The sequence below is a fragment of the Ambystoma mexicanum genome, chromosome 3p (genome assembly GCF_040938575.1).
Source record: "Ambystoma mexicanum isolate Mex_15411 chromosome 3p, UKY_AmexF1_1, whole genome shotgun sequence".
Classification (NCBI taxonomy): Eukaryota; Metazoa; Chordata; class Amphibia; order Caudata; family Ambystomatidae; genus Ambystoma; species Ambystoma mexicanum.
This window is the reverse complement of record NC_090925.1, coordinates 518,386,404-518,409,767: the sequence shown is the minus strand read 5'-3', so window position 1 is coordinate 518,409,767 and position 23,364 is coordinate 518,386,404. Positions and strand designations below refer to the sequence as shown.

Sequence of the window (23,364 nt, the reverse complement as noted above, 5' to 3'; positions counted from 1 at the left end):
CTCTCTTCATTTAATTTGAGCCCAATTTTCACAGTCACTGCACCCAGATATAGAGGAATCAGTGGAACTTGAGAGGTGCCTCTAGCCGTGAGCAGCTGTCCTAACCGGAACTTTTGACTTTATAAACACTAAATTTCTGTTAAGTTCACCGGGATTTTGCTAATAGTTCCTCTGTCTTGAATGGTGGTCGTTCTGGCTCAACCTCGGGTTCTTTTACCAGTATTGGTTTGGAGACCTAATGGACTGCAACGTCGGAACCCTCAGAGGCAAGCCTGTCTGTATAGCAGGAAATAGATGGTGGCACATTGCCATTTCACGGTCTTTGTTCCCTTCTTTGATCCCTGCAGGGAGCATATTCCTGAGGCTCCCTGTCCTGTAGCAGGTTTTATTCAACGTCCTAGGCCAAGGTCTCTTATTTTGGTGGCTTCTGCTGTCAACTTTCTGACCGGCCTGAAGGGATAGAGGGTTTGCTATGTCCGCACAGGACGTAAAAGTTCTCTGATCCGCATTCCACTGATCGCTTTGTCACATCTGCTATGGGTAATGTCAAACGTAGGTACAGTGATGAAAAATTGGTGCACACTAATAATTAATGGTAAATCTGAGTATCTAAATTCAATCATTTTAGATATTCAAGGTGCGGGGGAGACCGGGGGGGGGGGATGGTCCTGGCACAGAACCAATATTATATACAGAAAAGGAAAAAGAGGATCCAAGATTGGAATCCTCGCGTCCCCTGAACACAATAATGTACTGTCCATAGACAGTTCTTGATTTAATTCATAACATAGAAATGTTCAATTGCAATCAATATTAACAAATCCTACATCAGTCTTGAATTCTAAAAGTAATCATATTCAATAAGAAATAAAGTTTCATTTACAGAATTCTCAAAAGCAACATCCAGGCGTTCCATATTAGAAGCTGCCGTGTTTCGAGGCTTTCTCCTCTTCTTCTTGAGCCTAATTGAACTGTAAACAAACATTACACAAGAAAATACCATAAGCTTATTTGCCAATGTCAAGTTCTTATAGGACTCGCAACATACCAGTTTATCGCATGTAACATTAACAAGTACGATCATATACAACAGAGGGGTTTTCACTGTATATACAACATTAAAGACTGAACGGATGTGCATACAAGCCCTAAAACACCAGCTATATTACAAACTCATGTCAAACAAACACGTGATTTTATCCAGGCTTATTTGATAACTCCCTCGGTCCTTCAATAGGGAGCAGGGGGATGCAGATTTCTCCATGTTTGTATTTTCTAGGGGGCGCTCCAATGTTACCTTTTGAAATTCTTTTCCTGCCCCATCTTTCTCATCACCAAAGGGTGTTTTAGATTGGCTCTCGGAAGCTTTGCTTGCTCTTTCCACTGCATCTCCAAAGGATTGCATGTCTCCACCCCTCGGCAAACTTTCTGGGTTTCTGTGTATTTCAACTGTGCTTTTTAGTAAGTCCTCATCTGTTATTTCTATCGAATTAGTTTTTTGGTGGTTTGAAACCCCAGACTGTTGCTTTAAACTAGGTATGGGCATTGCTCTTAAATACAACTTCAATGTTCCTATGTCAGAGCTTGGCAAACTTCTCTTGCTGGCAACCTTCGACAGAGGCTTACAGTCATTTACTGTTGCCAACCATGCTTACCTTTCATAGCTCAGTCTTGGACCTGGCAGGGCATCCTTCAGACCAACCTCGTAAACCGAATTCGTATTGACAGGCGGGTCCGTTTCCTGCAGCGTCTACGCTCTTCCCCCCCATTGCCGGTTTTACCAGTTGCCAGAGCCGGGACCTCTCCACTCACTGCCACGGTCATAAAAGAGTTAGGCTCATCTGTTGTCACTACTATGGGGTAGCAGACTGGCGAGGCTCTTGGGCACTCGGGAACGCTGCTGTCCCAGTTTGCTGCGCTGGCATTTTGATATGGCATTTTGATTAGGCCGTAAGTAGGACTGTTATTTTTCTTGTCGGAGAGATCGATTGTGGGGCTCGCGGGGATTGACGATTCACATGCTCATGCTAAATACATTCCTCCTCGACTCGGCTGTAAGTTTAAATGTTATTGCGCTGGCATGGCGGACAGTCGCCTTGTAATCGCATTTGCAGAGCTTTCAGCAGCGTCTCTGAAAACGTATGTGTCATGCGGCTTGCTAGGTCTATGATGGCCGTTTTAGCATTTAAACGTACCTGGCCTCTCGTTCGCTGGTTCCCTTTACAGTCATGTTCCGCTTCCATGGGATAAGCACAGCTCTTCCTCTTGCAGCGTCGCGACATGCTGCAAACACTCTGCCTCATTTTATACTGACATTTCCCATACACTATGCCCTCAACGTCTTCGGTGTTATTGTTATACATCTCTTAAATGGCGCAACTCGCCCAAGGGCCTCAGTACGCAGCACGTTAGAGGAAAGATGTGAGAGAAAGGTAAAAACCAGGGAATCAAGAGGCTAACGTAGAGCTATCCATCCACCGCAAAAAGATGCGTTTTAAGAGCCTTTTCAAAGAGAGATAGTTCATCAGACAAGCAAATACGGGCAGGGAGAATATTCCATAGGACCAGGGAGTTGTCTAACATCAAGTTTTCTATCAGGCTATAGATATGGTTGAGATTCAAAACATATTTTTCGTAGTTACTAGTGAGTTCAATAATAATTGAGTGTCATCAGCATAATTGGTGTACTTCACGCTGAGACTGTCCAGAAGTTTGAAAAAAGGGCAAATATATAGATTAAAACGGGTGGGCGAGAGACAAGCTCCCTGTCGGACGCCACAAGTAAGGAGTTCTGAGGAGGATTTGAAGCCATAAGAGGCAGCCCGAGCTGATCTGGGGCCCAGGAAGGAGGACAACCATTGAAAAGCACTGTTACAGCATTTGGCAATGCTCCCCAACCTCTCAAGCAGCAGGGAGTGATCCACAAGATTGAAGGCTGCTGAGAGGTCGAGGAGAATAAGAAGGGCAACCTGGCCTGAATCGGTTATTTGACAAAGGTCGGCCTTAAGGTCAATCAGAGCAGTTTCAGTATCGTGAAGGACAGGAAAGCCAGACTGAAGCGGACAAGGCACGTTATTAGTTTCAATGTGTGCTTGTATTTGAGAGTAGGCAACCCTATCAAGAATCTTCATAAGAAGAATGGTATTGGTTATAGGCCGATAATTAGAGACCGAACAAGGGTCCAAAGAGGCTTTTTTAATCACTGGAGAGATCCATACAATTTTGAGAGAATCAGGAACAGTAGAGGTTACAAAGGAGGTGTTAACCAGATGAATAATTAAAGGAATCAAACACAAATGGATCTTTAATTTTAGAAGATGGACAGATGTCATCAGGACACGAGGACGGTTTTAAAGGAGAGATAATCTTCGAAAGTTCATTGTCGCTAATGGATTCCAAATTAAGGAAGGAGTAACTGGCGAGGGTAGGGTGGAATTGGGGCAGTTGGAAAGGGTAACTCTTAGTGCAGGGAAGCGAAGATTGCATGGAGTCAATCCTACTACTGTGGGAATTCAATTAATCCCGAAAGCCCTGTTGGATTTCTGAACACCAATGGTTACTTTTAACCAGGGCAAGGGGGAAAATTATCTTTCCCCTCAAAATCCCTTAGAATTATAAACAATTCTTTGTGGGAGGAGTGAGCAGAATTAATACGCATGTCTTGGAACTCTCGGTTGGCCGTGACTATAGCAAGTTTGTAGTTGAGGGGGCATTGCTGTTTTTCTGCCATGCCTGCTCGTTCTGCCTTTTGGTTGTTCTAAGAGGAGAATATCCTCAGAAAACCAGGATTTGGCTACTCTTTCTGATTTAACTGTGTTAACAAAGGATGGAGCTAGAATATTGGTAATAGTAGATTATACTGGCTGACAAGAAAGTCAGAACAGTTAGGGTGGGCAAGATTAGGTAGAAGGGGAGAGGCAAGATTCCTGACTGCCGATTGAATCCTCGGGTTGGTATTCACCCCGGCTGTTTTGCACGGCAGGTCCATAATAAAGGAAATTAAAAATTAAGCAATTTCAGGCGGTGCAAGAGAACCCAGTCAAGAATATGTTTGTGGGTAGGGGTCGATATATGTTGTTGAAGCCCATACGCTTCTAATGAGACAGATAGGCTAATGGCTTGGTGTTCTTCAGTGTGTGAGGCCCAGAGATTAAAATCACCCAGGACAACAACATAAGAGGCCATTTTAATAATGTCTTCAATAAGCAGGAGGAGTTGTTCGTCAAAGAGAGGCATGTCTATAGGAGGCCGATAAATATTTATCAGACAAATGGTTGTGTTAGCGTCAATAGCAATTTTTACCACAGTAAGTTCACAATCATCTATGAGGATAGTATTGCATTTATGAGCAGCAAACGTGTCTTTGATAATAATTGCAGTACCCCTCCCCCTACCATGGTTCAAAACGGTATGGAACATTTGATAGGCATGTGGGGTGGCAGATTCAGCTGCATGGTTGGAAGCGCCTAGAGCAGATAGATGCAGGGGATCAGCGGAAACCAATCAAGTCATCAGGCTGTGTTGTGGCAGGCGTGAGTGGCAATAATTCAGATTTGGTGTGCATTCTTTATCCGGAGTATACAGAGAATTTGTGGACATCACTCATGACGGGGCAAGATTGATTTCGGGATCACGAATATATAGTAGGGTATCATAGGGATATAATGAGATCAACTGTGGAGAGGCATTAATAGAACCCCTCTAAGTGTTTGGAATGAACCAGTGCAGCTAGGTATTCAATTGTGAGGGCAAGTAATAGGGGGAAAAGAGGGCATCCCTGTCATGTGCCTCTGCCTAGTGGGAATTTATTCAAGAGGGCATAGTTAGTTTTTACCGCAGCACTGGGGTCGGTGTAGAGGATTTTAATGTAACTCGGGAATTGTGGGCCGAACCCAAAGCATTTCAGAATGGTGAACATATATTGCCATGACACTGTCAAACGCTTTCTCTGCATATAATGATGCCACCACGACTTTGGCCTTGTGGTCTAATTGGGCTATGATGGCGAAAAGTCTACGCAAGTTCAGAAAGGTCGATCTGGTGGGTATAAATCCTGAATGATCAGGGTGTACCAAGTGAGTCATAAATGGTTGCAGGCGGTTAGCAATGACTTTGGCAAATATTTTGGCATCCAAATTAATTGCAGATAGTGGGCCATATGAAGCAACTTCGTAAATGAGATAAAGCACAAGCTTTAGATGACTTTCTGCAAAGCACACACTCTTCCACTTGCTCATACAGGAAGGTTCTATAGATAGGAAAGCTGGAAGGAATTATGAGCACTCTGAAATGAAAGTGGGTGGTCTGTCGCTCGACTGGGAGAAACGTCCTTGATCAGGCTGCCCGGGAGTACTTGAGGCCTACTAGAAGCTTTATGTGGATGGTAATGGTGGTGTGGGAGGTTAGACTCCTCTTGGCCTGAGGGTGGGCTATTCTGGGAGTTAAAGCTGCATCCTCCAGCTTTGCCTACCCTTCTCAACCAAGGCTGCGGTTACAGCATCCCATTAGTTATAGAGACAAAGAATTGTGCCAAGAGGATGCCAAACAAAAATAATAGTAGAGGTTGTACTCCACAAGACCAATTTTCATCATGAAACAGATAACATATGACAATGGTATTGTTTGCATCTCGCATGGAAGCACACTACATATCAGTTCGTCATTACAGCTACCTTCGGCAACTGCACATCAAATCTTTATTTCGATCCACGTAAGCTTTACTAGAAATGTTAGTAAGAGTTGCTCTTAATATCGACTTCTGGCAAAAAGTAGTATCTTTTCTTCTTTCTGTATTTGGAACATGATGGACAATGGCTACAACAATTTGTTAGGCTTTCCCAAGGATCACTATTACAAGATATGTGAAGTTGCTGGACTATGGGGCTTTTTTCAACTGCTTTATATAAAGTAATTGTGATCTGAAGTTACTCCAGTAACACTTAACAAGGATATGTTGCATCTGGTATATGGTACGGATAAACCAGATATCACAGGATATGTACACAAAGCACTGAAGTGCTGGGTCAATTGTTGCTGTCTTTCTAAAAGTAATACTTAATTCATCACAATACAGATTACCAATTCACAAACTAGTATTTCTCAAACACACCTCACATTGTTCATTCTAAACATTGTGTGATCACAAACATATCCCACAGTTATATAAAATGTAAGATCAGTAAAACAGTGCACTGCTAATTGAAGAGGTTAAACATCGCCCCCGTTATAAATGTCTTAAAAAGTGAGTTTAGTATGTGCCATCAGCAGATAAATAAGATATAGGATTAAAAACAAAGATTAAAAACATAAAACAGGAGCAATTTCTCACAATTAATATCCTATCGTCCAATGAGCCAAACCACATGTACTCTGTGACTCCAGGATACCTCAAACATGCTTAAACAGATACTATAGAATAAGAAAAAACATGTCTGCACACTGGAGTTCAGCTAATTTCTCTGTACAACTGATTATTCAGAGGATGGCCTCCATTGGGATTAGCAAAATTTTAACTCGGCCAGTGGCATCCCACTGGATTGTTTTGTACTGAGTCCATTATCATTCCAAATGTAGCAAGCTTGTTTTTTTAAAATGTATTTTATTATTTTATTAACCATAATGTAACTTAGACTTCTGTAAACATTTACATAACAATATGCATCTGGATCATGTCTGTGCCTCCCTGCCCCTGCTACCTCCAACTATCCACCCTCACCCCCGCCTATCCACCCGCTTGCTGATATATGCCACATTGACTGTTTTCTTGTCCATTCCTATAATCCGCCTCTCACAACGGGGTTGCTGTTGCCTGTCCTATTTCAGTGTGCCTTGAGGCCATCAGTTCTTTGCCCATATGCGATCATGAATCTAAGTCTGCACTTTGTTCCCCTTCGCCTCTACAGGCAGCCTCCTACCACACTGCGGTTTCCGCTAGTGTACCTTTCTTAAGGTCGTCCACCATTCGTTTCCATCCAGACCTTTATGCGTTTTCCAGGTTATCGCTATCCTGCGTTTCGCTAAGATGTATACCAGGTCCTTCAGCTTAGACACATGTCTCGCCTGCTTTGCGTGACCAAAAAGGCAGATCATGCAGGCTTGGGGGATCCTGTATCCAACATGATACCTGCCTTGGCTAAGACAACCGCTATGTCGTCCCAATACTGACGGATCTTAACACACGGCCAGAACATATGTACCAAGTCAGCATCAACCAATCCGCATCCTGGGCACTTCTGTTCTGTGGCATTGTCAAATTTGGCTATTTTCCCGGGGGTGAGATACGCCCTATGTGTTATGTACAATTGGATTAGCCGGAGCCTCGCATTCCTGGACACTTTCTTATTCTAAGATAGTATTCTACCCCATGCTGCATCTGCAAGTTTCTCTTGAAAGTCCACCTCCCAGCAAAGCCTAGTCTGTTCCATCCTATCGCACTCTGGGACATTAATAGCTCATATCTCTTCGACACAGCGTGCCCACCTTCTGAAATATCATAAAAAGTTTCTATCTTGTTGTCTTCATTTAGCACCACCCATCTGTTCCCGGCCATTTCCGCTATAGTGTAGTGATGAGCGAGGCATGTATTATATGTTGTCCTCCGTGTATGCCCATCTCTGAAACAAGTGCACCAAAGTCCATCAGCTTACCCTCTCATAGCAAATCTCCCACTGTTAGGACTCCGATGGGTTCCCAATATTACTCAAATTTAATCTGAGTTGACGGTCTTCCTCTTTTAGCGTCAATAATGGGATCTGGTGGGAGTATGGTATTGTTCCCTTTAAAAGGTGTATCCCCTTTGCCAGATTGACTTCCCCAGTGTCAACAATAGTAGGTGTTTTGGGACCCGCTGCGCCGCCGTCCATATTACCTCCTTTACGAAGAATGGGGTGCATGCAGGTTGCAGCATCCGCATTTCCTGGGTCTGCTCGTCCGACAACCAACTTGTGACGAACTGCAGCTGGCACACCACAAAGCAAGCCTCGAAGTCAGGTACCCTGATACCACCATGTTCATACGGCCTCTGTAATTTAGTCAATGCTATCCTGCAACTTGTGTTATGCTATAGAAACCTACACCATATGGTGTCCAGTTTCCTCAAGAAACCTTAAGGTATATTATGTGGGATATCAGTGAAGAAATGTAAAAGCCTCGCAAGTACTACCATCTTCAACAATGCTGCCCTACCCATTACAGAGAGCGGTAACCTGGCTAATAAAATCATGGATTTCTCAATATTGTCTACGGCCCTCATCGTATTCCATGTGTTTTGTCTTAGGGTCGTGAAAAATGTCCACTCCCAGGTATCTGAATGAATTAACTTCCCACTTGATGGGTAACACTGGCAATTCACTTAAGGGTTTCCCTTTGTACCCAACCAAAGGGAACAGGCACGATTTATGTACATTAATCGTGATACCGTATAATTCTGCATCTCTCTCAAGTAAGTCTAAAATATACTGCAAGTTGGTTTCAGGGCTCTAAGTATAGAAACAGATCATCCGCATATAACGATATCAGGTTATCAATGCTGCCCCCCACTATGATACCCGCCTCTCGGTATTATTTCCTGAGAGATGCCGCTAATGGTTCCAGGGCCAGAATAACATAGATGACCACAGGCAACCCTGCCTCGTGCCTTTCTCCAACAGCCATTGGTCCGAAATGTAGGCACCCATCCTAACCCTCGCTATTGGCCTGCTGTATAGCAGCTGCACCCATCTTATGAATGTAGGTTCCATGCCGAACTTCTGCAGGACCGCCAGCATCCATGGCCACCTGACCGAGTCAAAAGCTTGACCGCATCCAACGAGGCCACTGCATACGGCTCAGAACTGTGTGGAGTATGATCTATAATGTGGTGCAACCTCCTCAGGTTACATGTGATATTTCTGTCTGGGACATATCCAGTCTGGTCTGTATGTATTACTTAGCTATAGCTGGCTTAAGCCTGTTGGCCATTAGGGCCATAAGTATTTTCCTGTCCTGGTTGAGCAGTAATAGGGGTCTGTATGATCCGCAGTCTGTGGCTGACTTGTTGGGCTTCAATAATGGAACAATAACCGACTCGTGCAACGACATTGGCAACTTGCCGGTTTCTAGTGCTTCGGTCAGCATTGCCAGCAGCGAAGGGACAACGTCCTCTGAATTCACTGGGCAGTCCATCCGTCCCCAGTGCTTTGCCTGTCGGCAGCCCTCTGATGGCAGTTTCTAGTTCTTCCTTAGTTATGGGGGCTTCCAGCTGGCTTGCTGCCTCTGCATCTAGTTGTGGGTGATCTATCTGTGTCAAGGCTTCCTCTATGTCCGAGTCTTTTATTACTAATGTTTCTGTGTATAATAACTTGTAATACTCCTGAAAGCGCTTATTTATACTTTCCTGTGTCCTGTAGACCTCTCCGTTTACCCCCCATTATCTCACTCATCATTTCCCATTTATGTTCACTTTTGCATAGCCAGACCAATAGACGTCCCGGCTTGTCCCCCTCGGCGTGTTGTCTTTCCACATATTTCCTGTAGTTCAGCATGCCTAGTCTTTCCCAGTGCTCTAAACATTCCTGCTGCAATCGGGTGACCTCACAGGCTTGATCCCTAGTCAAATTTCCTACATTATCTAATGCTTCTAATTTGGTTTCAGTGTCCCGTAGATCCCTTTCAATTGCAGCCTGCATTGTTCTTGCCCCTGCTATCGCCGTCCCCCTAATCACTACTTTAAAGGCTTCCCACAGCATGCTCACCGATTCCACACTCCCTGTATTGTTCTTGAAATAATCTCTCACCCCCTCTCTGAGGTGCCCCAAGGGGGGTATGGTCTAATAATACCTCTGCTTTGTATTCGGCACCCTTAAATTCTCCCAGGGTCTCTTCCCCCGTGAAGACATAGTCTAGTCTGGTGTGCAAGTTCTTGGGGCCGTGTAATGATAATAACCTTGTGCAATCGGGTGGCCAGCAGTGTGCTTAGGGCTTTGGCTGCCAGGCTAGGGTGTGTTCATTTGTCATCTGACCAATCTAGTTCGGTCATAGCGTACAGTTAAAATCTCCTCCCCACACCAAGGTCTCATCTCTGTATGTATTTATTTGAAATTCGTATAATGCTCTTTTTGCCCACAGATCGCAACAAGAAAAACAAACAGACAATACAGACAAAACAAAAATCCAGCCAGAGTAGATATACAGTGGGACCAAGGATACTGTAGATCAAAGTTTCAGATAGCATGTCTAACTCAGACCACTAGTCCAAGATTAGAAGAACCCCAGGGTAAACATTTACAAAGTCTCAGATAGCGGGGCAGTGTACTACCACTACACTCCACAACAATACAGTCCTTATTCCCCTGGGAACACCAGCCATCCAGCGCAACGAACGACCCCGGGCCCAGATCTTGCACAAAGCCAGGCTAAGATTTTATTTCAGAGAGCATCACTGGGCTCATTCTGGGCGCGTTTCATAACATTGATAATAACAAAGTTTCTATGATCCAAAACCAGGGCTTTGATGGGCTCATCTTTTGGAATTGGCAAGATGGCCTTTGACTAAAGCTTCTTTAATAAACCAAACTTGGATTCAGGGATTCAGCCGGACCAACCAAAGGAACTTCCCCTGACGCTGCTAAGTGCTCAGGAAGAACATGAGGAACAACCTGTGGTGGTTTATTCTCTAAAAGCGACTGAAGAGGTAGAGCCTCTTTCACAGCTGCTGCCAAAGACTCCAGGCAATGATCAGGAGCTCCTGCAGTATGCACAATGTTATCAGCTTTCTTGACAGGCGAATCGGTTTGTGACGATGAGTTTACTTTGATAATGGGCACATAACTAATAGGTGGAACATGAGCAGGATGAAAACATTTTCAAGCATAAGGTAGTGGTATTTTTCAGCTGAAATATCTAAAGATACCTGCCAGGCATCAAAGTCCAGAGAGGTGGCACAATTATTTAGCTCATTAATGAGGGTAATCTTCCAGTCCCACCAGGGCTCCGTGGTCATGGTGCTATCGGAACCTCCCGGGGAGTCTGATCGAACTAGGAGGTTAGACGTTACAGCCTCCTTCAACCTGGGGGTTTGCCACAGATGTAAAAATTGACAATCCTCACTATTATTGGAGTTGAAGGGGGAGACAAAGCTGGATTTAGTGACCCCCTCCACCAGAGGAGAGCATGACAGGGGGTTGACTGTTCTACAAGGTTACAATTCACAAGGGCAGCAAGGGGGTTCTTTATTGCAGAGCATGTTAAGTATAAATCTGATGCCGATCCTTTAAAGGGAGTTCCAATGTGCCAATATGTGGATATAATGTGCGGAAATAGGTTGCCGTATCATGATTTGGTGCCTAAGTGCCGATTATGCTCATACTTTTGTGTTCCACGGGTCCCTGCACCATCATCCCCCTCCCACATCTGCAAAGGTTTTAAAGGACCTTAAACGGCACTGTTGGAGCAATCCATATCAAAACCCCTCTTGCATATGCAGAATAGGATGACCCCAGAGTTGTCCCCCTCCATTTTCGAGCTAGGACAGCTTATTTCCCAGCTATAAGATCAGTCTCCTGTAAAAGCGCTATATCTATTTTCTGGCACCTTAAATAGGTCATTATCCTATGTTGTTTAGTATAACTATTGAGGTCTCTGACATTCCACAAGTCTATTTTAAGTTCCCCCATCGTGCATTTTCATCAACGCTTGTCAACAGTTCAATGTGCTTCACCGACATGTTTGTTTCCATAGGCTAACTCCCAACTAACGACCCCCCCCCCCCCCAACAATTGCCAAGCTCAATACCTTGTGCTCAGGCATACCTGCTTCCCACCCCTACCCCAATCATCTGTACTGGTGTTGGGGTGCAGCAGGCGGATACGTAAACGTAGTATCCTCAAACAGTACCACTCTCGGGTGAAGAGCACTGCTCCCCGGGTGCTCCTGAATGGGAACTCCTCTGTTGGCTCCTACTATCCTCATATATGCCAGATTTTCACAAATAATGCATATTCTCGTGCACACGGTCAGAAGTATCTGGAGGTTCTTACATTGTTCGCTTGTGCCCTCCTCCCTCGATGTACGGTCGCTCTCTCCGTTCGGCATATTCACCATATCCATCCATTTGTGGGCATCTTCCGGAGTGTCAAAGAAAATGGCGCTCCCTCTGCTTGTTATTTTTAGCCATGCCGGGTACAGCAGCATATACTTAAGGTTTGACACTTGCAGCCTTCTATTCACGGAAGTAAAGTTCATCCTCGGTCTTTGCACCTGCATAGTGTAGTCCGGTGACACCGGCTGAGGCTCGATGTATCATGCCACATTTCCAGAAGTGTTCCAGTATCTTTTTCCTGTGCTTGTAATTTAGGATCCGGGGCTCTAATTGGCCGCGGTGGGGCCCCAGGTGGCAGTTTCCTCATCAGGGATCTATGCACTCTTTCCACCGTGAAGCCTTGGGTTAGGTTGCCTGGGTCAATTTGTTGTAATAACATGGTCTGTATAAAGTTGGTGAGATTTGCTCCCTCCTCTCCTTCTGGAAGTCCTATATTTCTGACATTATTGCGTCTGGCCCTTCCTTATGCATCTTCACTTGTTATTGCAACACCGAGATCTTTCTTGAAGTGTCTTTGAGGCTAGCAGTGTTGACTGCGACTTCCTTCTCTAGCACCAGAGTGCACTCCGCCAGTGCCCGGACATCTTGTCTCAGGAGGTTCATATCCGTGCCGATTGCATCCATTTTGGATCCCAACGCTATTTTCAATGCTGCAATAGCGTCCAGTACTGACAAAGTTACTCACCGTAGTGACTACCTTACTCCTAAGTCCATAGTCAACTGTCATACTCCTACGTCCTGTCCCCTTTCCTCCATACTTGTGGGAGATTCCCCAAGCACGGATCATAGGTATTATGGGTGGATGGAAAATTCCCTCATTGGAATAGGTTCTTTAGAACTGCCTGACCAAATTGGGCATCAGCCCGGGAGCTCAGATCGAGACAAAAGGGTCTACAGAAAGTCGATTGAGAGGCCCATGAACTCCCACGGGACATACATTTGAAAAGCAACAGCGGCCGATTTGCCGTGGACCAGATGTGCATGGATACACTTTGGTGGTTGAAGGCCCTGTGCGCTGTAGGCTTCCGAAATAGATGACGCAATCCAGTGGGAGATGGAAGCTTTGGAGGCTGGTTTCCTCTTCAGGTCGCCGAATGTGACGAACAGTTGTGAGGAGCTTCTGAAATCACTAGTTCTATCAAGGTAAAACTTTAGAGCTCTCCTAATGTCCAAATTGTGCAGAACTCTCTCAGCATCAGAGGCCGGCTTGGGAAGAAGACTGGTAAAGAGACTGACTGTTTTAAACGAAAATCAGTAACCACCTTAGGCAGAAAGGATGAGTGCGAAACACAACCTTATTCTTGTGGAAAGTGAGGAATGGATGTTCCACAGAAAGAGCTTGGAGCTCACGTGCACGTCTTGCCGATGTGACCGCAATCAGAAAGACAACCTTCCAAGAAAGGTATTTGAGATCAGTAGGGGCCATTGGTTCAAACCATTAATGGCATAAAGCGGTGAGGACCACAATCGAGTCCCATTTGGGATGAGGAGTTTGAACCAGCGCGAAACGGTGTAAAAGTCCTGCAAAGTGTCTCTTGAGGACAAAGTTAGTCAGCGAAAAAGAGCAGCTGTCTGTAGACAGAAAAGTCGCAACGGAGGACAAGTAAGTCCTGCAAGACAGAACGTGTATACCAGAGGCCGCCAGGTCCAATATGAAAGACAAAACAGTGTCGCTAGATGCCCGTCTGGGGTCAAAGCTCTTGGCCAAACACCAGTGACAGAAGCCCAGAACCTGGCTGGCCATCACAGTGCTATGAAGAGGAGAGTGCAGTTGGATGCGCTCCTGAGCTTCCAAAGCGATCAATGTATTAGTGGCCGAGGAGGCAATGCATACGCACTAAGGTTGTCCCCCGAGATCTCGAGGGTGTCCCCCAAGGAGGACGCTCAGAGCCCATCCCTGGACACAAAGTGGAAGTTTGTTGTTCGACGATGTTGCAAAGAGGTCCATCTACGGGGTGCCCCATTGCCATCTGGCTGGGAACCTTTGCGTTCAGTTCCTATTCTTAAGTCGCCGTACATTGACGGGTGAGCGAGTTTGAGGTCACATTGATGTGGCCCGGGATATGCACAGCTTGGAGCCAGACATTGTGCTGGATGGCCCAATCCCAGATTTGGATAACCAGGTCCACCAGAAGGGGAGACTTGGTGCCCCCTGCTTGTTGATGTAAAACAGTCACAGAATTGTCCATATGTATTCGCACCACTCTGTTGGTGATCGGGGGCTGAAAAGCTTTAAGCGCCAGAAAAACTGCCAGAAGCTCCAGATAATTGACATGGAAGCGCCTCTGTTGGTGCGTCCACAAATCAAATACTCCGAGGTGAAGCAGTGTAGCACACCACCCCATGAGGGAGGAGCCCGTGGTTAGTGTTACTTGTGGGCAGGGCTCCTGGAAGGAGTTCCCCACTAAGAGGTTGTCGGCAGATGACAACCATTGAAGATACACCGTCATACTGAAAGTAACTGGAAGAATCATCTTGGAATCTGGGTCCGTAGTCTGGGACCAGCAGCTCCAAAGAGCAAGCTGCGTGAGCCTCGTTTTCAGGCGTGTGAGAGGCAGAACTAACACACAAGAGCCCATGGGGCCCAGAAGTCTCTGGAACCACCAGGCTGACATATGGGAGTACTGCAGGAAGAGCTGGCATGTGGCCGAAAGGGCCGTAATCCTGTCCTCTGTCAGGAAGACTATGGTACTGATGGTGTCCCAACGGGAACCTGGAAAGGTCAGGTCTTGAGGGACCGTCATCGAAGATTTCAGCCAGTTCACTGACAGCCCAAGAAGTGACTGAAGATTGGTCGAGTAGGCCTGTGGGCAAGGAGTGCGCAGAAACCAATCGTCCAAAAGGGAAAATCACATGAATCCCCCGGAGCCTGAGGAATACCACAATGAACGACATCTTGGTAAAGACACGCAGTGCTGAACTAAGACCAAACGGGAGCACACGATACTGGAAGTGTTCCATTCCCACAGACTACTGCAGATATTTTCGGTGCGGACTCCAGATCAGAATATGCATGTAAGCATCCTGAAGGTCTACTACGCTGAGCCAATCGCCCTTCTGGAGAGAGGACTATCTGGCCGGACGTAATCATCCTGAATTTCTCTTGGGGTAGGAAGAGATTAAACTTGGAGAGGCCGAGGATAGTGCACTGGCCAGTCTGGTTGGGTTTGGGCACTGTAAACAGACGGGAGTAAAGCCCCTCCCCTTGCTCCCTGAGGGGGAACAGGTTCCACTGCCCTGAGGTCTAGAAGCTTCTGTACCTCTGCTCTGAGGGAGGGTGTCCCAGTCTGAGGAAGAGGAGGGTGGGAAGGTCAGGAAGGGGGAAGGGGCAAGCGAAAGCCCGCCCAAGCGACTGACAAAACCCATCGGTCTTCGGTGATTGTCTGCCACGCCTCCAAATGAGACTAAATTTGTCCTCCCACCAGAGTCTTGTGCGACCGATTGAAAATATAATGTATTTGTTTTATCGGTGGCGAGACCACCCGTTGCTGTGGAGGACAGCTGCTGGCTGAGAGAAAAACCGGCCCCCCTGGCATTTCTGTGTACAGTGGGGGCCATCATTGGGGGCATCAGAGCGGCATGCCCGTTGGTCCTGAAACCTGCTGAAGCCAGAGAAGGATCTTGTCTGAGCCCCGACCTCTTAAGGTGTCTTCGCAAGGACAGACAACGACTTAGCAGTTTGAGTACTGGCCTTAGTCTTCATCAGTTCCTTGTCCGTGGAGGAGTGGAACAGTTCTTTCCCCTCAAAAGGGAGGTCAAGCACCTTGTCTTGCACTTCCTATGAAAACTTCGCAGCATACAGCCACGCCTGTCAGGAGATGTCAACTCTGACCATTAGGCCTTGAGCTGAAGTGTCTACGTAATGGGCTGCAGCCTCGAGTAGAGCCTGCGCCAAAACGTTTGAAGTTGTCAAGCCTATCCGCAGGAACGCAATCCTAGAACTCAGCTAGCTTTAGCCCAACGTAGCTGAAGAGCCGAATTGGAAAAAATCCTCTTCCCAATGGCGTTCAGAAGCTTGCCCTCCTTGGAAAGGATCTGGGATGCTGCTGTAGAAGACGAGACCGGCTTTGACTGGAGCGTAGCCGCAGCCACCACCATCAACAAGGGGAGCGGAAATGAAGACCAGGATATGTCCTCAGACGCATGAAGCTTATAGGGATGGTCTATTTTCTTGTTTAGGTGCTGCCCAGTATGAGGTTTTTACTATACAATACGGGCCTCGGCCAGAACGTCCTTCTGTAGAAGCAAGCCAGTGTGCTCCTGTAGCGACAAGGTGAAGGCTCCAGAAAGTACCCCCTCCTGAGGAGCTGGGGGCTTGGGTATTGGAATGTCCATCAGCGCCATCATATCAAACACCCGGTCGTGAAAGGCTTGAATAGAGCGGGGCTGGGTCACTGCTATCCTGGTCCACCTGAGCCTCGTCCAGTGAAGCAGGAGCAGAGGACTGGTCCGCTAGACGTGGCGCCTCAGGTCCTAAAGTGGCATCTAGCAGAGCCACTGCATTCTTTTCCACTGGGGAAAGAGGAGGCAAAGGCGGCAGTGGGGGTGGAGGCCCCGCATGCAGCGGTGGCGAAACCGGAATCAAAATAGGTATTGCTGAAACAGGGACCGGTTCAGGTGGTTTAGGGTTCATTCCTTAAAGTATGCCTTTTTGGGATCAGATTGCATAAGCATCTGAAACTTCCTAAAAAACGCATCCTCAGATGAGGGCCTGTGCAAGGGAGTGGACAAAGGTCGCTCAGATGGGCCATACCCCCAGGAATGCAATGAGGATGGTTGCTAGGATGGCCCTCCACCAGCTAGATCTACAAAGATCAAAGGCGCGGACGCAGGAGGGATAGAGAATGTATGCAGCAGCGGAATCCAAGCACGCCAATCTATTGGAGGGTGGAACAGGTCCTTGTTGTCCACGAAACATGGGAAAGGCTACTCTGCCACAAAAACAGGCCCCTCAACACCAGCCGTGGTGGACGTTGGGGTAAGAGAGGTAGTCAATATGGGCAGCACAGACCACAGGGTTGGACCTCCATTTTGGCCACGCCTGAGGTAAACTGCGTCACAGGCGTCAGTGAGACAGTGGACACCACAGGGGAGTCAGGGGTCTTATGTGCCATCTTAGCCTTGAGACAAGGAACCTCTGCAGAGCCGGTACCAGTATATCTAGGGTGGTTTTGAAACACCTTAGGGACTACTGACAAATTAGCCCCAAATAGCGGAGCCCCGGCAGAGCCAGTACAAGAAGACTTATGGTGCATGACCGGCTTCTGTGCCCCCTCAGCAAGATTGGTAACACCACCGGTGTTGTGGCTAGGCTTGGAGTCGCCCCCTGAAGCCAGGAACCTCACAAGGGGCCCCTCAATCTTGCCGGTCTTAGATGTAGCTCCAAGAAGGGGAACATCAGGAGTGACCCCGGTACGTTTAGTCACCTTGAGAGGGACCTCGAGCTGACGCTAAGTACGCTTAATTCCAGAAGTGGAAACCTAAGGGCTGACCCCAGTGAAAAAAGCGGCAGAAGACCTGGGCCCAACTTTAGCCCCCGAAAAGGGAACCTCAGATTAAGATCCGGTCTCGGCAGTCCCTCTACAGGGGCCTTAGAAGATACTCTGGTCCGCCTATTAGATCCCTTGCGGGACACCTCAGGATGTCCATGGTAACTTGAGCCCCTCTGGGACCCAGAAGACACCGGGAAGTAGTCCCATGGCCGGAGTGCCCTGAAAAGGAACAAACTAACCGGTCGTCTCCTTTTTTCTTCAATGAAATCTGTAAATGGGGAGGAGGAATGCGCTGGAACACTTCCTCCCACCTGACAAGACGCTGTTGGAGTGCCCGGACAGAGAGGGAGTCGCAGTAGAAGCAGGCGTCCCAACGGTGTGCCAGGCTTAGGCACTCCAGGCAAAAGGAAGTGGGGATCTGCCCTGGAATAACGACGTTCACTAGATGAACAGGACACGAATCCCAGTTTCTCCAGCATAGACGGAAGAAGAGATGACTGCAGAACCAGAGCAGGATTGAAGGACAAGGGAACAAAAAGAAAAATATTCTGTGCGATGCGCTGAGAAAAGGACTGAAGGGCGAAGCGCATGGCGGAGCTCAGGAGGGTGGGGCTGTGGTCACATGCCATAGCCGCGTAAAATTAAAAGGACAAAAAACGTGATGCTTTTAAAAAAAGGTTCTCCGGTCTCGTCCCGATGGACGGAATGTCCCACAAGTATGGAGGAAAGGGGACGGGACGTAGGAGTATTGCTGATCACATTTCGCTTGATCTGCTCCTCTTGTGGTGATGCGTTAGCCGGCGTAGCCGTCTCTGCTGAAGACGTGGTTTTGGTAAAACTGTCCAGTGTGGGTTGTTTGGCTTTACCTTTCTGCGTTTTCGACGCCATGGCGCGGGCCCCATTGCTGGTTCCTCCGCCACCACCTAGTTCTGCACTTGCCGTCTTCTGGACTAAGACCTGTTCACTTATTGTTGGGCACGTTTTGTTGCGTCTTCCAACACTGCACTATTGTCCCCACTCTGCCCACCTATGATCCTCTGGTATGCAATACTCCGACCCGTACTGGATGGCCTATTTGGTGTATTGGCGTGGGAGATTGGTTGCTACTCCGCTGTTGTCGTCTCAAAGAGCTGGTGTCGCTTGCGACTCGTCCTCAGGAGTTTGGTCACTGTCTGCCTAGCCTCTGTGTAGTTGTGCCTGCTGAAGAGTTTTAATCCTGTGTCTTGCCAATACCTAGTGCCATTACTTATGTATCCGATCCCGTCCTGATAAGTTGTTCAAGCCTCAGTTCCTCTATCTTGGTCCTTGTTGTTTCAGCCCGCAGTATCCGCCGGCTATTCTGACATGTTGTCACTTATGTCCTACTGAGTGGCTGGACTTCACCTCACTGCACCAACCCTTTACAGTACTAAATCAGCCCACTGTCTTGGGTCGTTCCTGGTTCCTACCACTGCCTTGTGCTCTCCAGATGTGGGGCACCGCCAAAGTGCAGGGTGTGCCGGTAGCACGTGTTTCCTTATTACACCAATAGTGTGTAGTATGTGCAGGGGTGTGTTCCAGGCTTAATATGCCCACTGCCATCTGCCGTGGTGCGTGCCCATCCCAGCAATCGTGACCCATGTGCCCCAACTATATATGGGGAGCCGGTTGCCGCTCCATCTACCTCTGAGCTGCTATGTGTACCAGGTTTCAGTTGCCACCATCTTGTTCGTATTGTGGTGCCTCACAAGCATGCAGGCTCGTTGTCTGGCCACTCTCCCTCATGCCTGTACATTACAGTCTCTGCACCAACTTACGTTATGCGACCCCCGATCCCTACAATCGCTCGGTACCTGTAAGGATGTGGATTGCCGGGGTGCAGCGCCCCCGGCAACGTCTCTTCCTCCCTTGCTCCACTGTTAAGACTGCTGGCGTAGATGGGTCTCCCCGTCCCTGCAGAGTCTCTCCTTTCTCTTGCTCCCTTCACCGGCACTGCATCCGCGACCACCCTCCCAGGTGTTCTAACGGGATATGGGGTCTCTCCTGGCACCGGTCGCTCTCCGACCTCCGGACGTCCCGGCACCCACTCTGCGCAGCACTCCGGTTGTTCAGTAACTGAACCGCCATGCGTCCTGTCCCTCAGGTCGCAGCCGCTTCTCACCTTGCACCACTTTAACCGTGATTCTTGCTGCTCTGCGTTGGTCCCAGTCTACCCACAACACAGACCTGCGCCACTGCTACTTTGTCCAGTCTGTAGCCGGCCATCCATCCATACGGCTGTAGTCGGTTCCTGCTCCGGTCGCCATTTTCAGCACCCAGGTTGCCGCAGACAAGGAAGTCCAGAGACGCTACGGGCACCGGCCCCCCAGTACCTTAGTTTACTTATAGTGCTGGTCTACAACTTTAAACCTCCTTGAAACACTTTCACGATTAGATTATGAAAATCAACAGACACTGGACCGTTAGGAGCCACTCTCTTTCTCTGCACACACACTTACTCGAAAAATAATGCCCACCAGCAGAGATCGCCAGGACCTCGAAACATAGCATTCAGCACCTGCCACCTTACTCGCAACAAGTGTTCTAAAATGGCAGAAAAGCAGCAGGTTTCTGCAATACACATTTCCTAAACACATTGTACAAACGAAATACAAATCTCTCCAAATTGTGGCGTCAGGGTGGTGTACTTTATTCTGGGTCAAAAAACATATTTTGTGGCATAATCTCCTCATTCTGCCACTTTATCCTTCAATCGCTTGATCAAGGAAGGCGACGTTATTGATAAACAAACTGGATTTTTAGTTGTGCTTACGCAAGGAGTCAAAGGGAAGGGTAGTCTGGTTTTAAAAGGGCAAGCCTATGGAAAGTGAATTTATAGTCCTAGATTCCTCCAGATTTGACTCAACAGATTTTGGATTTTAAGAATAGCCACCTGGCGTGCCAGTATAATTGGGTTTGTTTCAAAGGGGATCTGAAGTTAATCAAGAGTGTGCAGTGCACCTTATGAGATTTGAAAGTGGGGGTATTTTACTCCCTATTTTTTTAAATTGGGAGTCAAATGATTTTTGGAGGAGTAAAAATGTATGTCCAATTCCCAATGGAAGCATTTTATAAATCGGGTAAAAATAGGTTTTAACTGAAAAAGTAAAATGTTTTTGTAAGAATTATTTCTTTGCACCTAGTTATTCATGCACAATAAAGAATACAGGTTTAGTTCTTCCTATCGGGCAGTAATATTAATAGTTTCTTCCTGTGGTAGCACGGGCACTACTGGTGCAAACAAATCCATGGAGATGTATGTCCGTTTCCTATTTTAGTTTGGGAATATTTTTAGTCCCCATTTCATTTTTTGGTGTGTATGTACCCATTTTTAGGGAGTAAAAGTAGCCGATACAGCCCATATCTGTAGGACTGGAAGGGTTTCCCAGAAACAAGGGGCCAGAACACAGATAGAATGGCCACCTAATCGGGCACAGCAGAAACCGGCAATGGTCCGATAGACAAGTTAAGCAGAGTGGAAACTTGATATAATCATAGCTTTAGGGGCTGGGAGAAAAGGAGCAAATACAATCATAATATGTGGTCTACATACAAAGTGTATACTTACTTCATGCTCAATGAGCAATCATTTTCCAACATATGTATGCTAAGACAAAGATATTGGTCTGTTACCACTAGTGGGCCGCGAGGATAGCTCAAGGGCAACGAGTTTGTCTTGGAAGCAAGACAACTCATAACACAGATTCGAATCCCGGTCTACCGCTTAGTAACTGATCGCCGGTGTCAAGCGCGTTATAAATTAACAATTGTTATAAATTAGTTGCATCTCTGATACTGAGCAGAAACATGGGGTGTGTGTAGGTCACGCTTTATTTAAAACACACCATGAATTCTGATGCAAATATTTCTGATTCACCTCGATAAAAATTGCATAAAGCTGAATGATTATGATACGTTTTTTAATTCCTCAGCTTGTGAACATTCTCTATACACTCTCTGAACTGAACTGAGGTCGGTGGGCTTTTGGTCAATGAATTGCTCTTTCCTGTGCCAGCATTTTGATGTTCGTTTTGTCTTCTACTTCAACTTTGAAAAGTTTGGCCATAAACTGACACTTAACTGGTTACAACAAAGGAAGTCCATTGTCTGCCACCCTCTTCAAAGTTAGTTTAAATTTGGTGCATTTCAAACAAAAAAATGATCATCAATTCCTCTGCTATTAAAAAGGCACTGGACACCCGTCAATACATTATTGCTAGACAATTAAGTACATTTGCACTCCCTTTACACTGCCACCTTTAGGGCAAGTTCACTGCCCCCCTGTCCACCAGCCTTCCCCGTTTGAAACGTCTAAAACATTGCCCCCCATATAAAATGCCTTTTGTGTTAGGTTAGAAAAGCCCCTAGTGCCCCTATTCTCCTCATCTAGAAAATTGACTTGGCTGCATCTCAGATGCCACTCGGGTGTACATTTTTTTCCAAAATTCAAAGATGATTTTTGCCGGGACTGTCTCGGTATTTGGTGCTCTGTCCCCTCCTTCTCAAGATTATGTGCCATTAGTGGTCACGTTTTTTTGTAGCAAGTCTTCACAGCTGGCTGGCAGGAATGCACAATCTCGCACAGAAGAAATGCTGCATTTTACAAAATAAGATCATGTTAGTTTGTGATATATAAATTATATTATGTGATTCTTTGAACAGTAACCCCCTTCTCCGCCAAACGCTACTGAAGTGTAGTGCCTTGACAGCCACTTCAAGAGTTAGCCCTACTTTTATGTTAGTTGCCCCGTTCAGATTTAAACGTAGAAAAACAGGTCACCCTAGTTGTGGACCCCTTTCCTGCTCATTACAGAAGCTCAAACCCAAATCCCAAACACTTCTACAAATCAAGTCTCAAAACTTTCATCATTTGAATTCCAATAATTGTACCCCCGGCCCCTTTTTTCCATTGCTGTCTAAGCCGCTTCAGACATTCAGCCAGGGTCTGCCAATGATAGGACAGCTGCAGAGATTGCGAAGACGTCCATAATGTGAACAAAGTGCATCACCATTGGGCAGACACAGGTTTCAAATACACCTGTTATTCACACTATTGTGCTCCCAAGTATTAACCTCTGCATGTCTATTTATTGGCCACTAGAACAATGTAAATTTGCCATCCCTTGTCTGGTATTTTTTACACAGATCAAAGAAGCCTTTCAGAGTCAATAGAAACTCCAAAAAGACATCTCTGCATATTTACAAGGTGGCTGCCCAGGCACAACTAAATGTTTTGCCCGGCCCCCAGCGCCTACGCATTCACTCACTTCATGGCCACATCTCAACAGGAAACACTCCCACCCTTGACAGACAAGCCTTGCCAGCAGCACAGCAATGCTCCATCCCCCTACGTCACAATATGCCTCATCTTCCAACCTACAAAACAGCAGGGCCCCCTAAACCCTTACTCCTCCCTGCTACGCCAAGGGAAGGAGCTCCACAACAGAGTTGCATTTCTAGCATTGCAACAAAGCGCTCTCACCAACTAATTCCACAACATGGCATCCAATTTCTCCCCAATGCCAACTACTCTACCGCAACCTCCCAATCCCAGTTACCCCAGCTAGCATCACTGTGCTGCTCTGCCTGCCCTTCAAAATCAAATACAAATACTGTGTTAACCATCACTATGGGTAATAATTCCCACTTTACCAGACCCAAACAACAAAACGCTCACATTCACAGACTGGGAACCGTCCAGATCAGGCGTATGACTCAGCTGCCCATTGTCTTGCCAACATCGATCCATGTCTTACCACCCCCTGCAGATGCTCACAT

The 23,364-nt window shown here is 46.8% G+C and overlaps 1 protein-coding gene across 5 annotated transcripts in view; it reads right to left on the bottom strand.

Moving 5' to 3' along the window:
- ELMO2 (engulfment and cell motility 2) overlaps positions 1-23,364 on the bottom strand; it is a 1,054,165-nt gene that overhangs the window by 859,771 nt on the left and 171,030 nt on the right. The gene's annotated exons all lie outside the window — the stretch shown is intronic.